Source organism: Caretta caretta, chromosome 2 (genome assembly GCF_965140235.1).
Source record: "Caretta caretta isolate rCarCar2 chromosome 2, rCarCar1.hap1, whole genome shotgun sequence".
Taxonomy (NCBI): Eukaryota; Metazoa; Chordata; order Testudines; family Cheloniidae; genus Caretta; species Caretta caretta.
The window spans coordinates 195427094-195448763 of NC_134207.1; the positions used below are offsets into that span (position 1 = coordinate 195427094).

At 41.0% G+C, this 21670-nt stretch overlaps 1 long non-coding RNA gene across 1 annotated transcript in view; it reads left to right on the forward strand.

Annotated features, from left to right (window-relative positions):
• Positions 1-3656: 3656 nt before the first annotated feature.
• Positions 3657-21670, forward strand: part of LOC125631659 (uncharacterized) — a 42634-nt gene continuing 24620 nt past the window's right edge. The window contains exons 1-3 of the long non-coding RNA XR_007355004.1: positions 3657-3699; positions 10793-10855; positions 12926-12971. This is a non-coding gene — a long non-coding RNA (uncharacterized LOC125631659). The remainder of the gene's footprint in view (positions 3700-10792; positions 10856-12925; positions 12972-21670) is intronic.

A 21670-nucleotide genomic window follows, 5' to 3' on the forward strand; every position in this document is an offset into this window, starting at 1 on the left:
GGCCAGATTGTGTGCTGCCCTGTACAGATATACAAGCGTGGAAAGAGTTCAAGGAGCTTCCTGGGCTCCCCTTGCGTCCCAGTACAGGGATTGGGCACAGTGCCAGTCATTGTACTCAGGAGCCTTTTCTCTTTGCAAAATAAGATTAATTCCCATTGCAGCCCATAGGAGTTATGTGTAGCTTACAGTGGGAAAAATCTACCCTGCGAGCACAAGGACTTCACAAGTCCAGTGGTGGTGCTTGATAGCTGAATGGGGTAAGGTTGAGGCTCTGGCTCACCTCAGTACTGCACTGGTTTGTAGGTGTGGGGAGTACATGCTGCACCCTTTCTAAAGGGCCACAATACACTTTCATTCATGGATACATTGTGCCTTGTCTTGAGCACAATGTTTCTTAGAGCTCTCACTGGGACAGTGCACCTATGCATCCTCCTCAACCTGGCTGGAAGCTTTGCAGCCACATTTTGGACCTAAATCTACATTGTATACACTTAGTTTATATGTATAACTTTGTTATTTCATATTACTTCGAGCATACAACAGGCTGTGTTGGACTAGAGTCCAAATGTAAATGTCATAAAGCATACTATTTAAAAGTATATGTGTGAAATGGTATTTAAATCTGAATCACTGATTTTATTTTGTTGCAATTTCAAAACCATTAGTCGACTTGTCAGATTACTCAGCCTTATCACCTAGTATAATGAAGCAGAGTTTTCTAAAGATGCTGCTATCAAGGAATGCTTGTTTTATTATAAAAAAGTCATTGGTCTCCATTGTGTACTTCATGACTCATAGAATTTCGAGATGGAAAAGACCTGGTAGGTCATCTCGTCCATCTTCCTGCCACTGCAGAATAGATCCCTACAATATATTTTACAGTCCTTTAGCTAATCTAGTTTTAAACATCTCCTCCTCAAGTAATGGGAATTTGACCACTTCCTCAGGAAACTATTGAACAGTGCAGTAAAAATGATCTTTGTGGTGATTTCCCTGATATTCAGCATAAATTTACTCTTTTTTTTAAATAAAAAGGATACCACCAACTTGAAACCTAGTCTGTTTAAAAAAAACATGGGTTAAATATATTTGCAAATGCTATATCTCTCCAAGTCCCCTGGTCAATTTTTGTGGTTTTACAATCACATTTCCCTACATTTAAAAAAAATATTTTGCTCTCCCCTGTTAAAGACCCACACAAGGAACAGGCAGTACGAGGGCTAGCCCATTGGAGGCCCTAACCAGGTATATTTTTGCCTCCCAATACTAAAACAGGCAAGTTCTTATAACAAAAAGTGAATAGGGCCCCCCTTGAACTGCTTGGGGCCCTAAGCAATTGCTCAGTCTGTTTATGCCGAGTGCCAACTCTGGGAATGGGGAGAGGGGGGAACTGACTATCATGGGGAAAACAGTGAAAATGACATTTGAAAAAGCACCATCAAATGCCTTGAGTATATAAATGGGGGAGAGGGAGAAGAGAATGGAGATTCCCCCCGTCTAATCTTTCTGTTATGGCCATTTTAAAGTTAACTTGTAGCAACAATAGGTAAACAAAACCTGATTTTTTTTAAGTTGACATCTTTAATTTCATCTTATTAGTCCTATCCCTACATACCCTTGTACTACTGTGACACTCTGTACCTCAAAGTAGCACCCTGGAACCTCCATATTCACCACTGTCCTATGATTATGTGTTTTGTACAAAGTATGGCTTGTGAAGTATTACTGAAGTCTTGATTTGTTGAACGCTAATATCCTGTTGGATTGTATGTACTATCATTGTATGCAAAATTATGAAGTATTGCTATATATGTTACTGAAGTAAGTTGTGAGATTGAGAGATGCTCACAACTGTCCCTTCAGTAGGGATGAAGGAGCAGCTATCACTGACCACATAGACATTAATGGTCCATCAACAAGAATCCACTCTCTGAGAGAGTACGTATGCAATGAAGACTACCTGACCCCACATCACAGCAAGGATCTTTCTAGCAGCTGGAAGAAAGTATAAAAGAGGACAATGACATCATCACTTGGCCTCTCTCCTCCCCCATCTGAATGCCTGGAAGACTTTGAACTAAAGAGATTGGTCCCGGGCTGGGAGGGATTCCAGTCTGAGTATTGAGGAACTGAGCTGCCTGTAACATCTCAGGGTGAGAGACTGCTTGATTCAAATCTTGCTTAGCCCATTAAAGTTAAAATTTAGACTGTTTCTATTTTTATGTCTTAGGTAACCAGCTTTGATCTCTATGCCTGCTACTTGTAGTCACCTAAACTCTGTCTCTCTGTAGTTAATACATCTGTTTTATATTTTACTTAAAGCAGTGTGTCTTTCGTTGAAGTGCTTGGGGAATCTCAGCTCAGATTACAAAGGCTGGTGCATGTCCACTGTCCTTCAAAGAAGTGGCAAACTTATTTATTAGCTTGCACTGTCCAAGGGAATCTTGAGCAGTATAAGATGGTGTATATCTAGGGTGCAAGGCTAGGAGCTGGGATGATTTGCTGGTGCCTCTCTCTGTATGATTAATGAGTGGCTCAGGGAATATTCATGCAATTTTGCTGCGTGTATGGCTCCACATCTTTATGTACTGCGATCTCTCAGCCATCAACGAGAGTTACTACTTGTCATAGGTTTGTGAGAGTTGAGGGGGCACAGCGGTCCTGCAGTTCCAGGTTGTATCCTGGGGATCCCGTCACAACTACCCTAAACAGTTCTTCCTCCATCGGATGGATACCATGGAATTGCTTATAGTCACTTCTCATGTACTAAGGGAGTTGTCATTTAGACAAGCTGTTCATGTTCTTTTAATTTTGTTTTTATGTGAAAGGTCAAATATAAAGAGTATACAAAAGATGCAGGACTCTAACATCCTATTTCATTCTGCTTCTGGCTTTTATTAAACTCTTGTTCCTGCTCAAAGATGCAACAGCAATCATTACTAGTGGCTCTAGAGTACATTTCAGCACATCTACTTGTCCATAGATGCTATTATCCATCTCTTCTCAGTGGGAAAGTTATGGGATAATGATTTGCAGTATCTTCTAAGACTACATGCAGTAGAAAAATGATTACTGCTAATCTCTGAAACAAAAAAAATCAGTTTAATTAAACAAGCACCAAAACAATAGAACAAATATGTATAGCAAAATAAGGTAAAGTTATATTTCCTCCTGTCCTCATCTTTTGTTTTTGTTTTTTTTAAAGTAGTCATTAAATGTATTGTCTTTCTTAGCCTCCACACTCTCTGCCCAAAGTTTCCCAAAATAAAGAATAATCTACAGGCCAAGATCTCAAAACTGGCTTTTAGGGTGGCCTGAAAAGCTACTCTGTGCTTAAACAGCGTGGTGGTTTAAGGATTTTTAGGGAGCCTATCTGACCAGAAGACTTCAGGGAGCCTTACAGTATACCTCCTGCTGGGTCCCCGCTTAAGACAATCTATCAGAGCTGGAATGAAAAACCACCACACGGATATGAACTCACAACACCACTTTATTTACTAAAGGAGGAGGAAGGGGAGGAGGATGGATTAAGGACACTGGAGATTTGGAATATAAGCTCTCTCTCTTGTGCGCGCTCTCTCTCTTAATAAAGCAAAGATGTTTTTCTACCTCCAGGTACTGCTGGTGGCAAGGCTACAGAATCCTGACTGGTGAGATCAGTGATGAACACCAATGATGGATCACAGGTGTCGAAGACAGGTAAGTAACCCTATCTCAGACCCACCCTATCCCTCTTTGCGTCATCTATGGGTGAGTGTCAGATCTAACTAACCGGATCTAGTCCAAGAGTGCACGTCTGCTTCCCAAAGGAAAATAACTAACAAACACCAAGATTACAACTTCGGTCAGTGAGCGGCTACTACAGGCCAGTAACTAATGTGGAAGGTGTACCACACCACAGAGAGAGAGAGCTTTAGACGCCTCAGCCCCAGAGATTCCAGCGCTCAAGAGCCCCTGGCCCCTCCCTTCGTTTGTTTATATAGAAACCGGTTACTTAGCAACAACTGTTTCCTGCTCTTTTCACTTTCCCACCTTTTGCCCAAAATAAGGGAAGAAGAAACTGTCACAACATGGAGCTCACCTTGTTCTTATCCAGACCAAGATGGCCACCTAATAAACAATACCCTAAAATCCAACTGGGTGTGTGCCTTCACCTGCCACTGTTAATTACAGCCCTGCCAAATTCTTGGGGAAGGTTAAATAATTTAATGATATAGGGTTTCATCACCTGGGCATCTAACTGTATTTTATTTCTCTCTACAAGAGATTCATAAATAAACAAGGACTGTCAGAGCAATGGATTTAGACAAATCAAACTTAACAGAGAGCCTTCTAAGAAGGCAGACAGAGAAATCAGCCCCATGATGGCCTGAAGCCATTTAGCATTAAAAACAATCAGGCAGACCCACTTCAATTTTTTACAGCTCTCCCACCAGTCTGAGATTGTTTATCTGAGATTTATTTTCACAAATAGCCATCTTTATAGTATTATCCTCATCTAAAAATGAGACAATGGTTTCAAGTCAAGATATGGTAATACCCAAATCTGTTGCCCTTAATTCCAGCACTTCCATAGTATTTTATTGGTATCTTCTAGTAGAAGTAATATAGTACTTCATATCTTCCAAAAACCAAACAAACAAAACCCAACAGCTCTACAAACATTCATGAGCTATGCCCTCTGAGCTGGGTAAATTTTCTCTCTTAATTTATAGATGTATAAACTGAGACTGAAGGTGGTTAAGGGACAAATTTTCACAAGCAGCCTGTAATTGTAGTTCTCTCAGATTTTGCCTGCCAAACCTTAGAAACTTTTAGGGCCTGATTTTTTCAGAGACTCTGAGCACACTTGTTCCTCCAGTTGGCTTAATTTGGGGAATCCTAGGTGATATCAGTAGTCAGGAGTATGAGCAAAGGAATGTAGTTCACATAGTATCTGGAGTGGAGGAGGATGGGGTTTCCACACTTTCACCTTCCCATATGAGCATTTCTTGCCTTTGTGAAGTGGCAGCTGAGAGGAGTGGATTATGGAATTCTCTCCCATCCTTCATCCTGCTTCCCTCAGCAGTCCAACTTAACTGGGTCAGTTACTCAATGGAGAAGGTGAACTGGTAACAAGATGATAGGAAGGCAGAGCTGTTCCATGACTACTTTGCTTCAGGCTTCGCACAAAAAACGTGTGACTGGATTACTTGTGAAGTCCCCACAGACGACAAAGGGGAAGGAATGCAGATCGGGATAAGTAAAGAACACATCAGAGATCTTCTGACCAATTTGAACGAATTCAAATCAGCAGGGCCAGATGCTATTCACTCAACGGTACTGAAGGAATTAGCTGAAGAAATCTTCAGTACCTGGGAAGCTGCTAGGGTAGTGGTTCTCAACCAGAGGTATGTACCCCTGAGGGTAGGCATAGGCCTTCCAGAGGCTACATCAACTCACCTAGATATTTGCCTAGTTTGACAATAGGTTACATAAACACTAGCAAAGTCAATACAAACAAATTTCATACAGACAATTACTTGTTTATACTGCTCTGTATACTGAACACTGAAATGTCAATACAATATTTCTATTACAATTATAAAAATAATTGGATGGTAAAAATAAAAAAGTCAGCAATATTTCAGTAATAGTGTGCTGTGATACTTTTGTATTTTTAAGTCTGATTTTGTAAGCAAGTAGTTCTTAAGTGAGGTGAGGCTTGGGAAATGGAAGACAAATCAGACTCCTGAAAGGGGTACAGTAGTCTGGAAAGGTTGAGAGCTACTGTTCTAGAGGTATGTATAAAACATTCAATTTGTGACTACCTAGCAGCCAGCATGGATTTACCAAGAACAAATCATGCCAAACCAGCTTGATTCCCTTAGTTGATGGGTAACTGATTTGGTGGATAGAGGTAATACAGTGGACATAATAGACCTGGACTTCAGGTATTTTGACTTTTGACACAGTCTCACATGGACATTCTGATAAGTAAGCTAGAGAAATGTGGACTTAACAGAACTCTCATTAAGTGGATACATAATTGGTTAAACAACCGAAACCAAAAAGTACCTATTGATGGAATGATGTCAGATTGGAGGGAGGTCTCAAGTGGGGTTCCACAGGGATCTGTTCTGTGTCCGGTGTGGTTTCATATCTTCATTAATGATCTGGATGTAGGAATAGAGAGCATACTGATTATGTTTGCAGATGACAGAAAGCAGGGGGGTTGCCAATACTTTGGAGGATAGAACTAAAATTCAGCAGGATCTTAATAAATTGGAGAACAGGGCTATAAACAACAAAATGAAATTAAAGAGACAAATTTAAGGTTCTACACTTAGGGAAGAAAAACCAAATGAACAAATACAGAATGGGGAGAAACTGGTTTGGCAGTAGCATTGCTGAGAAGTATCTGGGAGTCGTGGTAGATCACAGCCTCAGCATGAGTCAGCAGTGTGATGCTGTTGTAAAAAAGGCAAATGTAATTTTAGGTTGCATTAACAGAGCCATAGCATGCAAGTTATGGAGGTGATAGTACGGCTCCATGTGGCGCTGGTTAGGCCTCAGCTGGAGTACTGTATCCAATTTTGGTCACCAATGTATAGAAGGATGCAAAACGACTGGAAAGGATCCAGAGATGAATGACAAAGATGATCAAAGGGATGGAATGCAAGTCATATGAGCAAAGGCTGAAGGAACTGAGTATCTTTAGTTTGGAAAAGAGGCAATTAAAGGGGGATATGATAATGGCCTTTAGATACTTGAAAAGCTGCCGTTAAAAAGATGGAGAAAAATTGTTGCCTTTTGCCACAGGGCAAAACAAGAGACAATGGGTTCAAACTACAGCATAGCAGATTTAGATTAAATCTCAGGGAAAAACTTCCTAACTGTAAGAACAGTAGGATAATGGAACAGACTGCCTCAGGAGGTTGTGCTTTTTCACTGGAGGCTTTCAAAAAGAGGCTGGGTCACCCTCTGCCTTGGCTGGTTTAGACACAACAAATCCTGCATCTCGGCAGGGGGTTAGACTAGATGACTCTTGTGGTCCCTTCTAACCCTGTGGTTCTATGATCCTTGTTCAATGTGCCTTTCCTTTGTGATCATGATTCTTTCCGCTCTCTCTCTTATTGCCCCTCCCTTCTTACTCCCACAGTCCCTTCTCATAACTCCTCTCGTATGCTTACACAAGGAGTGTCTCCAAAAAACTCTATAAAGTTAGTTTTTTTTGTCTGGGAATTTGTTTTATTTAAATTACAAAATACTTATGTGAAGATGAAGTTAAGGATGAGAGTACATATCACTCAGTTTTACCTGCTGCTTGCCTTCCATGTTCTCCTATGTGCAAACACACATCAGTTCTTCCCTCCCTCCTTTCCCTACATCACGCACACCTGTTTTCCTTGCCCTTCTGAGTGGATATAGAATCTCCTGCACAATCCTTTTCTGTGAATTTTCCCATCTTGCCCTCTCTAATTTTTTTAAAAAGAAATGTTTTGGAAAAATGGTCCATTTTTGTTGCTATTCTTCAGAGCTGAAAGTTTATCTGTCAGAGGCTGGTAGGGAAAATCTTCCAAGAGAAACTTACAAAGATGGGCTAGCTTTCCAACAGCTGCCACCTCCCACTGTTCTCAATAGGAGTGAAGCCACATTGTTTTCAGAGTAGATGATGGAGAGGAGCACTGTGAGGTAATGAATGGAAGCAGTGGCCATCTTTGCTAAGGGCAGCTTTATTGGCTCATTCCTTTGAGATGTCTGCCATCTGAAACTGGGCAATTTTTTGTGGACTTCTGTAAAGAACAACATTATTCTTCCTATTTTTCTCCAGATGTTGCCTATGTATCAGATTTCAGCAATCTTTAGCTATTTGGAAAATTGCAAGAGTCCGTGTCCAATACTGAAACTATCCAGGACAAAACTAAAAAACTGACCCAGGGAGCTAAATTTCTTAGGCTAATTTTAATTCATAAATCAGTTTATTTCTAAATTCTTAAAATCATGCAGTGCTCAGAGAGTAAGTACTCTAATTTTTGGGTAGAGCATGCTGTATTCTTCAAAGTAGTATCCTGTAACTGCCATATTCATCATTTGTATATGGCTGTGATACTTCATACAAAGCATGCCATGTAAGATACTATATGAAAGCTCATGATCTCCTGAAACTCATTTCTCTCCAAAATATGCATATCATTATTGTGTATGAAGTTATTGAAATATGTTCTCAGTTTGGGAGACACCCACTGCTAGCTCTCCAGTGACAACAAAGGTGGTGACCCACACCCAAACAAGTGTTAAGCGACCATCACAAGCCATTGACCAGCAGGGGAATTGTAAAGAAGAGATTTACAATTCTGTAAGAGACAGTTGTGCAGGCACTGCACAATGGGGATTGCTCAACTCCTGTGACTCAGCAAGGCCCACCAGGGCATGCGTGGGCCAGTATCTTTTCTGGCTCATAAATTGAGAGTATAAAATAAGGGACAGTGGTATCATGAGTCCACCTCTCTCCTCTCCCACCTACGCTGAAGGCAACAAGAATGCTGGGACGACAAGGACTTCAAACTGAGGAGATTTAGCCTGAGTATTAAGATCTATCACCTACCTGCAATATCCAGTGGGGTGAGAAAAGCCGTATGATTCAAATCCTGCTTAGTCTAAAAGTTTAGGATTTAGAATGCATGTTTATTTTTTATTTTCTTAAAGTAACTACCTCTGACCTTTATGCCTACCACTTATCACTTAAAATCTTCCTGTAGTTAATAAAACTTGTGCTGTTTAAGAGAGGGTCTTGAGCAGTGTAAGATGGTATATTTCTGGGGTGCAAGGCTGGGTGGGGGTGGGGGGCTGGAAGATTTGCTGGTGTTTCCCTGTGCATAGTTCTTGAGTGGCTTGGAAAACATTCATGCAATTTAGCTGGGTGTGCCTCTGTGTGCTGGGGGCTGACAGCAATGCCTGCAGGAGTTTGCTGCTTGTCACTGGCAAAACATTGAGAGAGACAGCCCAGGCTGGAGAATTAAGGGGAAACAGCAGTCCCACAGTTCCAGGTTGTACCCTGGGAATCCCATCACAGCCATCTGCTATAGGTATGAGCTGCTAGGATTATATGTATTACTAAATAAATGAAAAAAACAGTGTAAAGTGTGTGTCATTTATATTTCCAGGTTGAAAGTACTGTCAGAGTTCTGTCCCTTAACTGATTGAGGGTAAATTTTGAACATGAACCTGTCACTAAAATATTTACTTTCTGAAAGGGAAGGAGTAGCAGAGAATGTATATGACTGTATGACCCCCATATAGGCATTATTTTCTTGTGTGAGTCATTAATTTGGTGTGTGATATTTAACATGCTCTCTGACATGCTGATATTCATAGAATGTCAGATATTTATTTATAAACTAATTACTTAAGTCAGAATAGTCTTGTTATCAGATTTTTTAATCAAAACCCTGGGGGGAGTGGTTGGATAATCCTCTTTGTATATTTTTGGGATTAAGTTTTAATAGTTCATCTCTCTCAATGTTAGTTTGAGTTTAGAAGTTCTGAGGAAGGCAGGCTTTTGAATAAAGGTCCAATTTAAATATAGAAAAGGGCACTATATTTTACCTACAGATATTTAGCATAATCTAGCAAAATCTGCCATACTTTTTGATGTTTATTGGCAGAAAAAGCCTGATAAATATCAATAATAAAAAAAAAGCACTTGCAGTGTGTTTTAAGAATATCGTGAAGTCACAGTAGTGGTTCTACAGTTAAGGTTGTAAGTCACTTTCCATTAGAAGCTCAATATTGAACCTGTCTTTGATTTTCACAAAAAAAAGTTTTTCTCCCTAAAATTTGTTGTCATGTCTAGTGTAAGTAAAATGCTCAGACAAAGTTTGAGGTTAATTGGACAGTGTGGTTTTTGAGTGGTTGGAAATTGCAGGGGAGGGAGTGTTTTCATAGAATCATAGAATATCAGGATTGGAAGGGACCTCAGGAGATCATCTAGTCCAATCCCCTGCTCAAAGCAGGACCAATCCCCTGTGTATGAAGGTCTTAATTTGTTTGAAAAGTGATATAAAAATGCCTTTGTCCAGGCATTACACAATTGTTTTATTCATTAGTACTAGAAAGCACCTAGTAAATAGATCTTTTTATCAGATAAGGTGCAATATGTTGCAGTTACTATGAAAATTTTAATGACAGAATTCCATCAGAATCTATTTTATTTAAAAAGTTTTTGATCAGTCTAACAAAGCTTACCAGCTCTGCTAACATACCCAACGTAATTATGCTCTCTAAGCCTAATAGCTTTGGTTCAAGGAGTGTAGTAAGTCTACAGGCATCCTAGGTTTGTACTGACTGTAACTTTCTTTTAAAAGTGAAAATTATTGTAGATCCTTGTTTGTTCAGTGAGGTGGGGCAATAGGAAATACTTACACACGTGCTTTCCTTTATGTGCTCTAGCCCCAATTCAGCAAAGCACTTAAGCATGTGAGCAACCCCATTCCTATTTAGCAAAGCACATAATATTGAAGCAAATGGGACATATTTATTTATATTACGGTAGCATGCAGGAGCTCCAGTCATGGACTAAGATCTCATAATGCTAGGCATGTACAAACATATAACAAAAAGACAGTCCCTACCTTGAAGAGCTTGCACTCCAATCAATAGGACTTAGATTGGAATAATGATCCTACAATTCAAGAATTCCTAAAGGAGAGCACTAGTATATTAGCTGAGTTTGCTTAAGTACATTGTTGAATAAAGATGGCCTTAAGCGTGTGCTTAAGTGTTGTGTTTTTTTGTTTTTTTTTTTAATCAGGACCTGTGAGAAGTGCCATTTGAGTTAAAAATGACTCTTCACAACATGTAAAATTAAGTACACGTAAGTCTTTACAAGTCAGGGCATAAATCTTACATTACATTTTCCAGTTGAAAATAAAATTGATATTGTCTGACAGCCAATAACATATCAAAATCTTAACGCCTTGCCTTTTGAATAGCTGAAACTCCTAACATCCCAGGATAATTGAGAAACATGCTTTCCTCATTTTAAAACTCTACCCGCACGTTATGATTTTATAAATATTTGAAAAGTTAAGGTTAAATCAACATACTCCTGGGTTTTACAACTGGCGTGCTTTCTTCTTCTTTACTGCTCTCCTTCTGTATCAGGGATCAGCAACCTTTGGCATGCGGCCCGTTAGGGAAATCCGCTGGTGGGCCGGGACGGTTTGTTTACCTGCAGCGTCCGCAGGTTCAGCCAATCACAGCTCCCACTGGCTGCGGTTCGCCGTTCCAGGCCAATAGGGGCTACAGGAAGCGGCGCAGGCCGAGGGATGTGCTGGTTGCCACTTCTCGCAACCCACATTGGCCTAGAACGGCAAACCACGGCCAGTGGAAGCTGCGATCAGCTGAACCTACGGACGTGGATTTCCCTGATGTGTGCCAAAGGTTGCCGATCCCTGTTCTATACACTTGCACTTCCAAAAAAGTTCAGTACTGGACTGAGTTCAGTATCTTGTTTATTTATGTAATCTCTCTCTCTATAGAATTTTTTTAGTAAATTTGTTTTGTGCTGTCAAGGAGACAAAGTATGATTCCTTTCAGTTAAGAATGTTGATAATATAATGGGTGAAACTTTGGGAATGAATAATCAAAATGCTGGTGTTTTAATTCCCTAATAGAAAAAGATAAGGGGTCAAATTCATTCCTGGTGTAACTCCATTGCAGCCTGTCTGGTTCTTTTCCTCCCTTAATAATTATACTAGCATAAATGCTGTTACAGAAGCCCTGATTAATGGCACTAATGAGACATCATTATTCTCTGATAGATTTCTCTTCCTTTCACTCTGCTAGGTAGGGGAAAACAAACATGTCAGTCCTCATCACCTTAATTTCTGATACATGATAGTTACTGAATTTTTGACGTGGCCTGTAGTAGTTTATTTCTGTAACTATATTAAAACATCAGTAAAATGTTATCCAAAAATAACAAAAAGATATCAAGACTGCTAGGCCTAAAATTAGATGTAACATCTTGTAGATGCGTGCATCCAAGAGTAGGGTGATATTTCAATATCTACCTCACTACTTAATTTAGGTGCTGGTTTCCTTGGTAATTAGTACCCTATCTGGTCACAAGAATGGAGCTGACAGGCAGAGTGGAAGGTAAGTCCCTATGTGTGATCATGACCATAAACCACACCAGCTTCAAAAATTAATGATACAAAGGCAGTTATTTGTACAAATATTGGTGGGAGGGGTAGAAGAAGAAGAAAATTCTAAGGGCAACCTTTGAAGTATCAGTTACTGAAATTCAAATCTCTATCAGATTAGCATATTATTATTTGTATAACTAATAAAAGAGAAGGCTAGTATCAGAGAATAACAATGTGGTATCATTAGTACCCCTAACCTGCATATATGTAACAGCTATTTATGGTAGTATAATTGTTCAGAGAGTAAAAGAATGGAAAGAACTTCACACAAACAATGCAAGTCATGCTGGACCTACATCTAGATTGGAATGGTGATAATCCTACAATTCAAGAATTCCTAAAGGATAGCAATAGTATATTAGCTGAGTTTGCAGTAACTCCTCAGCTGTTCAGAGGCATAATTTAGCTCAAATGTCTGCTGCAATATAGATCCATACTTTCATCACCATCCAGAAACTGACATGGGATCTTGTGCCTCTTCCAAGACAAAAAGATCACTAATGACCTCAACCCTCTGAGGGTCTCCCAGTACCTTGCAGAAAATAGGGTTGGTTGAAATTGTCATCTATAACTGCTAAATCAAAACTTTGGATTTAACATCTCCTGAAGTGGTCAGGATTTGATTAAAAACTAAGGTATAAAACCAGTTGAACAATAACAGAATCAACTGTTTTCAGTCAAGAAGTGGGAAAGAAGCCTGTCACAGCTGTCTGTTTCCAATTCCTGTTTTTCAGAGTGCAAATCCAGAGCCACTGTAATCATGACTAGCTGCCTTTTCAGGTAAAAAGGCTGTTTCAGTTATTTTAAAAAAAAAAATGCTTCACTGCCATTAATTTGCTGTTCACCTTCTTTATACAGTATGTTACATTTAAAATCTTAGTCCCACAGGTGCATTTTAGCTCTGGAAAATTCTTTACACTGCTTCATGAGGGATGGACTAATTCAGATACTGTATATACCACCTTCTAATTTGGAAAACATCCAACTCCTAATCCCTACCGCAGCTGTTAAGAATTGGTTCTTGACTATTAAAGGTTTACAAACAGGGCAGTTCTATTGCTAACATTAGTAGGCTTTTCCCCCCGTGAGTCAATTAGGCAATACTAATATAATCAGACCTCCATCTAACAACCCGGCTAGAAAGTTTTTAAACTGTTCTGCAAGGAATCTCTAGCTTCCTGCCTTCATACCTTCTCTGAGAGGTGACCTATTCTCAGAATCAAATTCACTGATGGAAGCAAATTTGCACCCTCTAAAATAGCATGATGTAAGTGGGAAGGATGGGGAATTCAGATTGGGCTTCACAGGAATCTGTCAACAGTAGCTGCTTGGGAGAGGTGTAGAATCAGCATCGTTCCCAGCAGACCAGCTCTGTGCCTGGGCAGAGTAGGTATTATGGGTGCCATTGGACCTCATTCCAAGTGGACTTTCTAATTCCACAAGGGGACCTACAGCTTGAGTTGACCTGGCAAAATGAACTAAGCCCTTAGAGCTCTAGTTCTTCTTTTGTTTTTGAGCTCAGTTGGATGAAAGAAAGATAGAGCTAGGAGTCAGCAGCATGCTAAACATCAGAACCTAGACTTTCCTGCTAATCCTTTCAAAGCCCTTATATACACCTGAACAAAATACAGTCTGGTGGAACTTCTTTTGTGAATGCTATTAGGCTGATTAGCAGTTATTCAAAAGGACCCCCTGGGAACATTAATAAAGGAAGGAATGGAGCAACTCAAAAACAGTCTTGTTGATGCCTGCTACTGTTCTCAGATGAGTCAAAAACCACACGATCAACTGCATCAGAGTCAGCTGATTGAAATAGCAATATCAGCATGGATTCCCAAACTTTATCCATCAGGAGACCATCTGTCCACACCACCAGTGCTGTTTCTGTGGTGTACCTAGATCTTAATCCAGATTGACAAAGATCTAGCAGTTCTGAGGTTCTCACTACAACTTTCTCTATAACCTTAGTCACAAATGGAAGATTAGATACCAGGTGATAATTAGATGGATTGATAACACCATTCGTCTCAAGACCCTTAAAGGGTGGACCATCAAAACATATCCCAAAGCCTGACAAGGTAGGTGCATCCCAACCTCAAGGACACTGATTGATCCATGACAAAGGCAAAGTTTCTAAGTGCTAAACCTCCTGTCTACACACTAGATCAAGAGTATGAACAGATTTGTGAGCTGAGCCATTAACTTCCAAGGGTGGTCCCATGGTTGAAATAAAATCCTGAAATGATTCAGAAGATTTAAAAACAACAGAAACCACTGGTGAAAACAATAGTTTAGGACCGAAAGTGAAGAATACCTTATTTATCTGAAACTTAATTTTGTCTAGCTAAAATCCACCCTCTAATTCCCCAAGTGTAATGCAAATTGAACACTAAGGACTGAACTGTTTAGAACAGCTTATGTCATTTTACTGTGTCTTAGTATAATAGGGCTTGCTACTTGAGAGAGATTAATAAATTCTACTGCAATACAGATAAATAATAATTGAGGCTAATAGTTCTTCCTCTTGTGGAAAATACCATAAGCTTTTGAACAATCAAGGATAGTTAGGATCTTGATTTAACATCCCATTCAAAAGAGGTCACCTCCACTGGCAAGGTATTTTGTTACCCCATTCTGGGCAATTGGTACTGTACCAGCCCAAAGAAAAGTGTACTATCATTAACACCACCTCCTGCAACACCTAGGTTTTCTTAAAAGATCTCCTATCCAACTATTTAACAGGCCCTCAAATCAGCTTAGTTTATGAGATCACAGCCTGAGGAGGCCTGGACGGAAAATTAGAACCACTGAACAAAGAAAATGCTGAAATTTCATCTTCTGTAAGATTTCCAGTTTCATTAGCCTGATTGAAAGCAGCATTTCGCTAACTGTAAAACTGCAGCAAAGCTCAGCATAGATAGTGCATTTAATGTATGCTCTGAGCAATGAAGCCGAAACTATTTTCAAGTAATTTTCTTCAATGTTGGATTCAGCCATCCTATAAGTCTTAATAACATTGGACTTTTCTTTCTTTGAACAGCAATTGGTGCTACTGCCAGTGCAGGCCTAAGTCCTCCATGACAAAGTTGTGCCGTTATTTCATGTAGCATGATGTTACTCATCATCATGTAGCAATATAATATTACAATATGATGCTGTCACATCCATCCCAAATATGTTTTTTTCAGTTCTGTAGTTGTATGAAAGACTGTCAAGCCCTATCAGAGACTCTTAAGGGTATACCTACGCTTGGAGCTGGAGCTGGCGGTGTGATTCCCAGCTTGAGGAGCTCTGATTTGGGGGTAGCATGCTAAAAATAGAGTATAGCTGCAGCAGCACAGGCTGCAGGATGGGTTAACCACCCTGAGTATTTACCCATCTGAGACCATTGGCATTTACTTGGATGGCTAGCTAGTTGTGCCACTGTAGCTGTGCTGTTTTTAGCATGGTAACTTGATCAGAGCTGGCATGAGTGTGTCTCCTCAAGTCCTCCCCGTCCCCCAGATGTAAGAGTAGACACGCAGTATGTCTACACTGCATTCAGAGGTGTGACCACAGCATGTGTAAACATATTTAAACTAGTTTTGATCTGGCTAGCTTTAATGACAATAGCACGATCCCTGCAGCTCCCACTGGCAAGGAGTTATGGGGGCAGTGCTTGCGAGGGCGGGCAGCAGATGGAGACATGCTGTCCCCCTTTCCCCAGGGGTGTGCAGAGACTTGCTAACGACCAGCCGCTTCTGGGAGTGGTGTGGGGCCATGGCATGCGGGCAGGCAAAGTACTCCATTTGTTCCTCCCTCATCAGTTACACACACTCAAAATGACTGCCTAGGAAGGAGTACTGCAGAAAGGGATCTGGGGGTCGTAGTGGACCACAAGCTAAATATGAGTCAACAGTGTAACGCTGTTGCAAGAAAAGTGAACATCATTCTGGGATGTATTAGCAGGAGTGTTGTAAGCAAGACACGAGAAGTAATTCTTCTGCTCTACTCTGCTCTGATTAGGCCTCAACTGGAGAATTGTGTCCAGGTCTGGGTGCCACATTTCAGGAAGGATGTGGACAAATTGGAGGGAGTCCAGAGAAGAGCAACAAAAATGATTAAAGGTCTAGAAAACATGACCTATGAGGGAAGATTGAAAAAAATTGGGTTTGTTTAGTTTGGAAAAGAGAAGACAGAGAGGGGACATGATAATAGTTTTCAAGTATTGTGACGGGGCAAGGCCAGATGGCTATAGAAAAGTAGTGGGAGATAGATATATTAGCTCCAGGCTAAACAAATCCCTGGTTCCAGGATAAGTGAAATGGCAGCTGCTCCAGGTCAATTAAGACACCTGGGGCCAATTAAGAACTTTCCAAAAGGCAGGGAGAATGCTAGGTTGATTGGGTCACCTGAAGCCAATCAGGGGCTGGCTGAAACTAGTTAAAAGCCTCCCAGCTAGTCAGGTAGGTGTGCATGTCAGGAGATGAGGGAGGAAGTTGTGCTGTTGGAGAGACTGAGTAGTACCCACCATATCAGGCACAAGGAAGGAGGTCCTGAGGTAAGGGTGAAGTGGAGCTTGAGGAAGTGAGGGCTGCTGTGGGGAAGTAGCGCAGGGAATTGTACATGTCATGTTTCTAAAAGGTCAGCTACCATAGCTGATACTATTCGGGTCCCTGGGCTGGAGCCTGGAGTAGAGGGTGGGCCTGGGCTCCCTCCCCCCCACCTTTGCCCTCTGATTAATCACTGAGACTGGGAGACAACAGAGACTGTGCAAGGGAGGATAGCTTCTCCTCACCTCCCTTGCTGGCTTATGATGAAAATGGCTCAGTAGACTGTGACCCTTGTCTCTAGAGAGAGAAGGGTTACATGGAGGGTCACAGTGAGCCTCTGAGGCTTGTGAAATCTGCCAGGAAATGCGGGACCCACGGAGGCAAGGACAGAGCTTTGTCACAGTATGTAAAAGGTTGTTACATGGAGGAGGAAGAAAAACAATTCTTCTTCACCTCTGAGGATAGGACAAGAAGCAATGGGCTTAAATTGCAGCAAGGGAGATTTAGGTTGGACATTAGGAAAATCTTCCTAACTGTCAGGGTGGTTAAGCAGTGGAATAAATTGCTTAGAAAGGTGGTGGAATCTCCATCATTGGAGATTTTTAAGAGCAGGTTAGACAAACACCTGTCAGGAATGGTCTAGATAATTAGTCCTGCCATGAGTGTGGGGGACTGGACTAGATGACCTGTTGAAGTCCCTTCCAGTTCTATGATTCTATAATTCTATGATCTTTCTTAGGTATTAGATTTAAAATAGTGTTTTCTATCTTTTCCCCCTACCTGGAGTTGACTGTACATTAATACATTTTCTTGTAATTGATGGCATTTTCCATTATTATTTTCTAGCGTCGGAACATGTCCATTACTCACCATAATGCTGATAATAATTTTGCACCTTATTCCATTGCTGTCTTCAAACAGATAGCTCCTGTTTGCTGCGCTAAGAAGAATATAGAAGGACTTTAACTTAGTGTGTCTCATAGGTTAAATGTTGACAAGAATATTTCAAAGGCTTTTTTTTGTTTTTGTTAAGCTTGCCCACATTCTGACGAAAGCATTTGTATTTTAAAAAAAAAATCTGGTGATGATAATTGAGGGAATTCTGTATTGTCTTGGCTACATAAAATTATTTCTAGAATGCAGACAAACAGAAAATGAGATTGGTGGTGAAGATTTGAAAAAAGAGATCTTCCCTGAGTTAGTAGTACTGGTTTCTTTGCCTCTATGTATTGATCCTCTGTCTAAGAGGTCTTCTGAAGTGGAGATGTTACTCAAATGGGCAATGGGCCTTTCCAGATGCCTTACCATCTCCAAAGATAACAGCGTGGGGAGCAGAGTAGGGGAAAGAGCAAATCATAGTACAGCGTGGGTAATGTGAAAATATCCAGAGAGTTTGGACAAACATGCAATAGAAACCTTTTGGAGCTTATGTGCAGGGAAAGCAACATTTATTTTTGATATTATTGTTTGAATTACAGTAGCGCACAGAAATCCCAATATGTTGGGTGATGTACGAACACATGTTAGAAGATAGTCTCTGCCTCAAAGAGCTTACAGGGCCTGCTTCTGCCATCAGCTCCACATAGGCAGACCTTTGTGACCACGTGGAGCTCACTGAAGGATCAGGGCCAAAATGAAAAGAGACAGCTGGAGGTGATGAGGAAGGGAGGGCAAAGGTAACAGTGATTGACACTTGGTTACATATACTGGCTATGGAATAATTAGCTGGTTTCAAGGCAAAATATTTTTTAAAATATAAAGGAATCAGAAGTATTAATAATCTCAGTAAGTCCTACTGGCCACTCATCTTGGCATTATCAATTTACTGCAGGCATCATGGTAGAAGTGTACAAAAACAACCATGCCAGCTTCAATGTCCTCATTCATTTCTTAAGCATCTTGATTTCTTGGGCCTTTAATTTGTTCTGACATCCTGTTTTAGCTTCTCTGTTCTGCAATGTTTTAGTTCTGCACTTTTTGCTCTTGCCCTTTTGTTCAGTCTAGCAGTGCTCAGCAAAACCCTCGCCCTTGTGTTACTGTTTATGATAGACACTGACTTCCAAAAGCCCAGTATGTTAAAAACCACTCGGTATATTCCAAATGAGCCCAACTCATTTATAATTTAGAACTCAATTTCCTGATATTACTATGAACATTACAGAAAAATAAGCTATATCTGTAGACCTGATGGATGTCAACATCAATGGGAAATGAATTACTCTTCATAGAATATATGGATGTTGGTAATAATTACATAGCAAGGCAAACTTAAAACAAGTCATGATCCATCACTCATGACAAAAATCACCATATTCAGATGGCACAGCAATGTTCTGAACAATTTGTCTTGTTTTTTTAAAAGATAGAACAATACAAAAAAATTGGTTCTAATTGTATGAACAGCAAGATATCCTCATAAGCATAGTGCTAAATGACCAAATTCTCATTGGATTTAATTCTGCAGTTTATTTTCTGATTGTTTCCTTAAAGGTGAGGGGGGAGACATTTTTCTCTCTTCTTGCTCCACAGCCTGCGAAGAGCCAAATACAGTAGAAACATGATATTTCTGCTGTGCAGATGGGACAGGCCATTGAGAGTCTGTATAAGTGGATTTGTAGCAACCCTTATGCCACAGAGCTAAGCTCTCTTGTGGTCCAGTTTGTGGGGGTGAGTAATGTAGGAGAGTGAGGTGGGAGTTTATGGGTTAGATAAGAGAATAGTTAGTAGGTTCATTAACTGTACATTTCCACTGTCCTCAAACACTGTAAATTGGGGTTGGAATAGAGGGGTATGGCTGCTTCTAAAACCTATGGGCTGGGATAGCAGCTGCAGGCTAACTGTGTTGGTGGCCCATGCCTTGAGTATTGGGTTTTGGGAAGGTTCTCCTACATAGTTCTCCCATACAAAATATGGGAGTTCTTCATAGGGACTGAGAACTTCACCCAGGTAAACCTACATAGCATGCCAGACTGTGGTATAAGTAGAGATTTCCTGAAAATAGCTGATTACTGTTTAAAGAAAGGTAAAGTATGCCTCAAAGCTTTAAACTCTTTATTCAGTGTCCTAGTTGGTTCTTGCAAACTGAAATCTCTTACATTTTACTATTTAGGGAATTTATTTGGTTGGTTGCTATTAGGTTTCCCTTGCTGAGATGACTGACATTTATGTACTTCCTGGGTATGCATGAGTAAAATAAATCTAACATCTTTAAACTATCCAGAAGTGAGAGAGGTGGATCCACAGTTAGTTACAATGCACACACATTCTGCCCTCCAAACTATATACAAGTTGTTGTACTTCAACTACAGAGCTTTCTATTTAGTAAGTATCTCTTTAATTGGATGAACTATTTTGGGCAGGGGAACTCATCTTGCAGAAGACACTGAGACATTTATATCAATAATTAACTTTACAAGAATGTTATCCTTGGTGCTTAAAAGCCTTTACAATGTGTCTATGATTGGTACCTGTGCAATGTGTATTTCCAGTGACCATTGTCTGATACACTATCATTAATGTTCTTCACAAAAACAAAGAGGAAAGTTTTTTCCAGTAATCATTCTTGACTCAGAGTCTAAGCCCTGGTCTACACTAGGACTTTAGGTCGAATTTAGCAGCGTTAAATCGATGTAAACCTGCACCCGTCCACACAATGAAGCCCTTTATTTCGACTTAAAGGGCTCTTAAAATCGATTTCCTTACTCCACCCCTGACAAGTGGATTAGCGCTTAAATCGACGTTGCCGGCTCGAATTTGGGGTACTGTGGACACAATTCGACGGTATTGGCCTCCGGGAGCTATCCCAGAGTGCTCCATTGTGACCGCTCTGGACAGCACTCTCAACTCAGATGCACTGGCCAGGTAGACAGGAAAAGAACCGCGAACTTTTGACTCTCATTTCCTGTTTGGCCAGCGTGGCAAGCTGCAGGTGACCATGCAGAGCTCATCAGCACAGGTGACCATGATGGAGTCCCAGAATCGCAAAAGAGCTCCAGCATGGACCGAACGGGAGGTACGGGATCTGATCGCTGTTTGGGGAGAGGAATCCGTGCTATCAGAACTCTGTTCCAGTTTTCGAAATGCCAAAACCTTTGTCAAAATCTCCCAGGGCATGAAGGACAGAGGCCATAACAGGGACCCGAAGCAGTGCCGCGTGAAACTGAAGGAGCTGAGGCAAGCCTACCAGAAAACCAGAGAGGCGAACGGCCGCTCCGGGTCAGAGCCCCAAACATGCCGCTTCTATGATGAGCTGCATGCCATTTTTGGGGGTTCAGCCACCACTACCCCAGCCGTGTTGTTTGACTCCTTCAATGGAGATGGAGGCAATACGGAAGCAGGTTTTGGGGACGAAGATGATGATGATGAGGTTGTAGATAGCTCACAGCAAGCAAGCGGAGAAACCGGTTTTCCCGACAGCCAGGAACTGTTTCTCACCCTGGACCTGGAGCCAGTACCCCCCAAACCCACCCAAGGCTGCCTCCTGGACCCAGCAGGCGGAGAAGGGACCTCTGGTGAGTGTACCTTTTAAAATACTATACATGGTTTAAAAGCAAGCATGTGAAAGGATTACTTTGCCCTGGCATTTGTGGGTCTCCTAGATGTAGTCCTAAAGCCTTTGCAAAAGGTTTCTGGGGAGGGCAGCCTTACTGCGTCCTTCATGGTAGGACACTTTACCACTCCAGCCAGTAACACGTACTCGGGAATCATTGTAGAACAAAGCATTGCAGTGTATGTTTGCTGGCATTCAAACAACATCCGTTCTTTATCTCTCTGTGTTATCCTCAGGAGAGTGAGATATAATTCATGGTCACCTGGTTGAAATAGAGTGCTTTTCTTCAGGGGACACTCAGAGGAGCCCATTCCTGCTGGGCTGTTTGCCTGTGGTTGAACAGAAATGTTCCCCGCTGTTAGCCACAGGGAGGGGGGAAGGTTGAGGGGGTAGTCACG